The following is a 6000-nucleotide window of genomic DNA, read 5'->3' as shown; positions in this document are numbered from 1 at the left end:
TCTCTCTCTCTCTCTCTCTCTCTCTCTCTCTCTCTCTCTCTCTCTCTCTCTCTTTCTCTTTGCCTCTCCAAAGTACTAAAGGTGTGCGTAGAGCCTTCCAAAGAGTACTTGGTTGTCTCTGCATGCCTTTAGTACACACACACACACAGACTGTCTGTGTGCGCCCTTGTGTCTGTCTGTGTGTATCTGTGTCTGTTTGTGTGTGTATGTGTGTGTGTGTGTGTGTGTTCAACAGTATAGATTTGTTTGTTCCCCCCCCCCCCCCCCCCCCCCACAAACACACACACACACACACACTCTGCTAGTTATTGTTAGAAATAGAGAGAGAGAGAGAGAGTGAAAGAGATGACCTTTTGTTGGGGGAGTTTGCAGAAACTCCATGGGAACCGTCAGCTTCATTGCGCTCTCTCTCTTTCTCTCTGTCCCTCTCTCTCTCTCTCTCTCTCTCTCTCTCTCTCTCTCTCTCTCTCTCTCTCTCTCTCTCTCTCTCTCTCTCTCTCTCTCTCTCTCTCTCTCTCTCTCTCTCCCCTCCCCTCCCCTCCCCTCTAGACACGCATAACGGTTAACACCCGGCGGCGCCCCACGTGTTGATTAAAATAGAATCTAGATGTGCATGATGCCGCACGTTTGGTCATTTAATGCGGCGGGACACGTTAGTAAGTGACATCTAAAAAGTATGAGAGAGAAAGAGAGACACTGGGAGAGTCAAAGAGAGTGAGAGAAAGAGAAATTGAGCGTGCATCTGTGTCTGCGACAGAGACAACGTGAAAAAGAGTCTAGGTTCGGCGTCTCCTACCAAGGTTTGGCCTTCTCTCTCTCTCTCTCTCTCTGTCTTTCTCTTTCTAAAAGGTCTCCCTGTGCCTCTCTCTCTATCACCCTCTCTCTTTCTCAAAAGTCTCTCTCTCTCTCTCTCTTTGTTTCTTTCTCTCTCTCTCTCTCTCTCTCTTTCTGTGCTCACAGGAAATTTCATATCTCTCTCTCTGGTTCTTTCTCTCTTTCTCTTTCTCTGCTCACAGGAAATTTCATATCTCTCTCTCTTACACACACACACACACACACAGAACCTCTCTCTCTCTCTCTCTCTCTCTCTCTCTCTCTCTCTCTCTCTCTCTCTCTCTCTCTCTCTCTCTCTCTCTCTCTCTCTCTCTCTCTGTACTAAAGGCGCGTGGAGATAGCCAACTACTCTTTGGATGTCTCTACGCATGCCTTTTGTACTGTGGAGAGGCAAGGATAATGAGTGAGAGAGAGAGAGTGTGTGTGTGTGTTTTGGTCTGCTTTGGGGAGAGAGAGAGAGAGAGAGAGAGAGAGAGAGAGAGAGAGAGAGTTTGTGTGTGTGTGTGTGTGTGTGTGTGTTATAGAGAGAGGGAGAAATAGGTGGAGACAGGGGGGAAGGAGAGAGAGAGAGAGAGAGAGAGAGATTTTTCTCTCTCTCTTTCTCTTTCCTTTTCACTAACAGAGCACGGAGACGTATTTTATTGTCAAAAAATTCTTTCACGCGCGCCGTTAGTAATGAGATTAGTTTTGGTGTGTGTGTGTGTGTGTGTGTGTGTGTGTGTGTGTGTGTGTGTGTGTGTGTGTGTGTGTGTGTGTGTGTGTGTGTGTGTGTGTGTGTGTGTGTGAGAGAGAGAGAGAGAGAGAGAGAGAGAGAGAGAGAGAGAGAGAGAGAGAGAGAGAGAGAGAGAGAGACTTCTATTTGTATACAGTGGAATGGCTAGAACAAAGGCCACTGCAAGGAAGGGGGGCAAGGGACCAGGGTTAGCAGCTAAGGCAAGTAGCAGATCTGCAACCCCAAAGAAAAGACCTGGAAAACCAAGTAAAATTTTGAAAGGTCCAAGGATCAAGAAGTTACAGAGCTGCATGGGACTTTTCAGAGAAATTAGGAAGGCACAGAAATGTGTTGATTTGTGCATACCAAAGCTGCCCTTCTAGAGGATGGTGAGGTCCATTTGTGAGGAAGCTACCTGGGGCACTAAAAGGTGGAAAGTGGTTGGACTGATGGCTCTACAGGAAGCAGCAGAGGACTTCTTGCTTGAGTACTTCAGTGACATGACCATTGTAGAAGCCCATGCCCACAGGTGTAATGGACAAAGACAGCGAGACACTAAAAAGGGTAAGGTGGAGGTATGAAAAACTTCTGGTACCCAATGACTGCAGAGATAAGAAAATGAGGGAAATTTTGCTATACCCCCCTGAACTATTGCCACAAGTCACAGTTGTAGATGTCACACATGATGTTAATACAAGGGCAAGGGCAGAGACGGTTGCTCGCCAAACAGAAAACATAAGGGAAGCAGAACTTAAGGAAAAAATGAAAGTAGCAGTGGAGTCCCAGAGGCAAAGAGAATGCAATGTGACCCGATCCATAGATGCAAGCAACAAAGATACTCTACTTTCAATGGAGGATGGTTTTCTTGCAGAGATACCATTTATAGATGGAGCCAGAAAGCTGGCTCTAGATATAGTGGACATTAATATATTGTTGGATCTAGATGCTCAGATATCAAATACAATTATCTACATTTGTCTTAAGTAAGTTTTAATATTTTGCTAACTTTGAAAACTCAAATGATAGGTGTACTAAATCAGGTACACTCCTTGCAGTTTGATCAAAAGTCAACTTCCACCGTACACCCACATGGAGGTGTTTCTTCTTGATCCACAAATGTCTGTGATTATTAGACAGAAGAACAGTCCATCTGGCACATTCGAGAGTTGGTTTCTCCATTGTGCTATGCGACATTAATATATTGCTGGATCCAGATGCTCAGATATCAAATACAATTATCTACGTTTGTCTTAAGTAAGTTTTAATATTTTGCTAACTTTGAAAACTCAAATGATAGGTGTACTAAATGAGGTACACTCCTTGGTTTGATCAAAAGTCAACTTCCACCGCACACCCACCCGGAGGTGTTTCTTCTTGATCCACAAATGTCTGTGATTACTAGACAGAAGAACAATCCATCTAGCACATTCGAGAGTTTTTTTCTCCACTGTGCTATGCTAGAAGTAACCGTCATCATCTTTCCTTATGAGAACAATCATCACTAGAGTCTCATATGCCTTGATGTTGAGCATCCAACAGTGTGGGTGTTCAATTCAATAAAAGGAACCCACCCTAAAATTAGGTTGTAAGTGTTATGTATCGGAAAGTGTTTCTTATGGATATCCATGTAAATTTGAAAGCCTCAGGCTAACATCCAGATACTCCTTTATGCAGTTGTGTAAAGAGATTATTGCTTGCTTATGGTAAGCTATGTGGAAGGTACGAACTATACAAGGCCCCAATAAAAGATGTACATGTACCAAATCAAACCGATGCAACTTCTTGCGGCTAGAGATGTCTTCTCCATGCAGAATATGTCTTGCAAAGCTACTTTACATTACAACCTTTCATGACTAAGGTAACCATTTGGCAAAGCATTCAAACAATTTTGGTTTTCTTTATACAAGACTTCTCACCATGTGGTCTTTCAATTTTGGAGAGTGTTGTGCAAAACTACACATATGAATATTTGCAAAGATATTGGGCAAGTCTAATACAACACCTGCTCACTATGTCGAACCCCAGTGAAGTTGAAGATAGCTGCTTGGACGATCTCATAATTCATATGACAATACGTGACGAGCCCCTGCATCAGATACAGTGGAACCACAACGGGTCGAGGGGGTCATACCAGCCAAAGATGAAAGGGCCGAGGATGCAGAAAGGACAAATGAGGCTATGCAAGGTGCTAGTGTATAAGCAGAAGGGCTTATGGAGGAGACAATGAAAGAGGCAAGTAGGCCAGTGGAGGAGCCAAAAAATCCCATGGAGGAAACCCTAGATGAGGCAAGGATGGATGAGGAAAGCAAGCCTATGGATGAGGCAATTCGGACAATGGAGGAGCCCCAAAAGGATATGGATGAGGCAAGCCGGCCAATGGAGGGAGAGGAAAAGACCTTGGAGGAAACCGTTGATGAGGCAGAAAGAGATTGGGGGAGACCCTTGATGTAGATGAGAATGATGACTACGACGACGAAGCAAAAGCATAGGATAGCAACAACGACAACAACACTATAGAGACCTAATATGGACCCTTGCTACTTGTAGATACGGTTGTTCCAGTAATGTCTATTTAAGTATGGAAAAATATGTTCAGCTTCTAAATACTTATATGTACTTGTCAACTTTTACAGAGGTTGATTATCTTGTACATCAATGGATTGTTGCTAATGCACGTGCCTCTGGGTATAGCAGACACCTACGAGGATTTGCAAACATTTCGGATGGGTACTTGTCGAGTTGTGGTTCGTCCAGGAACAAAATAATTTCTTCAGTTTCTTCTTTCGCGCTTCAGAATTTTTGTATGGTCTTCAATGCAAAGGCAAAAAATTTTGCCACTAGCTACAATAGTTTGCGGTGTATGCGGTGCTCATACGGTAGATGTTGCCTTTTTGTATGATCATAGAAAATGCGTTACCATCGAGGGCCACTACCACCCTAAAAAACCACACTTAAATCTTTTATCAGCCAAATCGATGTACCCTTTGATGCAAATAATACACTACTGATTCATTATACTCCTGAAAAGGGAGACCTAAATCCACCAGGAACAACTATCTCACCACCCTCTTTTGAGGGGCATACCTTTGATTTTTACCTTGAAGACATTTTGATTCCATACTTACAGAAATTGTATCTCAGTCCATTGTTCATGGACAAGTTTGTACTTTATAATGAATTAAGATGACTCTTCTATCATGTCTTTGTCTTGCCTAACATTGAGAGACAGAGAGAGAGAGAGAGAGAGGAGAGAGAGAGAGAGATGTGGCAATGGCTAAAGAAATGTATTTCAAGAACACTTATATTCACAGACCACAATTGACAAATGAGCTCAAAAAAACTTCATGTATTGAAAGTCATTCGTATACACTTGGGTTCACAAGAATCTCTGTTACATTGACACTCTTTCAACCCGACCATCCAACTCTTTGCACAAAATATCTTTCTCCCTACGTCGCATCAGCTTATGGCCATCTAGGAAAAAGGAAAAATCTGAAAGGTCCCTGTCCATTGACTCTTCAATTATGTCATGCCGCAACTGCAGAAGACTGCATAACTCCCTTATTGTAAGAACCAACATTAGGCCATGCTCTTTATCAAACACTTCCACATCCACAGCAGGATTATCTTCCAAACCTGCAGAAACCTGGTCCATAGGAATGTACTTACCTCTGAGCATTTGTGATCGCATATACCAAAAGGAGACTAACAGTGATTGGCTTGCAATCATGTACTTGACAACTAGAGTGTCAAGCGCGACCTCACACTGTATGCCAATCTCTTCTTTTACATACCATCCTCTGTTAAGAAGCTTGTCACAGGATGACTGTTGAAATGACTTGCACATGAACATAGTTTTCATAACACGTATATTGTAATTATGAAACAACTCTATGAACAGTGCAGCAAGACAAAAGTTTGCAATTCTAACCAATTTGGTGGGAATAGAGCTATGTAGAGACCTCTGTATATCCTTGTAGAGCTTACTTTGCATTTCCTCCACCATTGTTTCCTCAGTAACTGGCCAGTCCACAGTGTTCCAGTCGGTTGGTAAAGGCACTTTCACCAAAATGCCATTCTTATTCCTTGGGCAGAGTTGGTAGAAGTGGTCATAGAAAAATATTCCTTCATCAGCCAGGATTTTGCTGGTTCTCCATGAATACTGTAGAGAACCAATGTGGGCATGAACGACAAGGAAGAGGCCTATTATGCAATCCACAGGCTCCCATTGCTCATAAGAAGAGGGATAAACATTTGCAAAATATATAACAAGAGTTAAACTAAGAGTATCAATAAGTGAAAATGACAAATCTAATGTAGTTGAGATGTGAAGAATGGAGCCATTGCTCATAATAAGAGGGATAAACGTTGCAAAATATATAACGAAAGTTAAATTGAGAGTATCAATAAGTGAAATGACAAATCAAATGCAGTTGAGATGTGAAGAATACTTA

This window comes from Adiantum capillus-veneris, chromosome 28 (assembly GCF_014529385.1).
Source record: "Adiantum capillus-veneris isolate H3 chromosome 28, ASM1452938v2, whole genome shotgun sequence".
In the NCBI taxonomy this organism is placed as follows: domain Eukaryota; kingdom Viridiplantae; phylum Streptophyta; class Polypodiopsida; order Polypodiales; family Pteridaceae; genus Adiantum; species Adiantum capillus-veneris.
Note: the sequence above shows the minus strand (reverse complement) of the source record.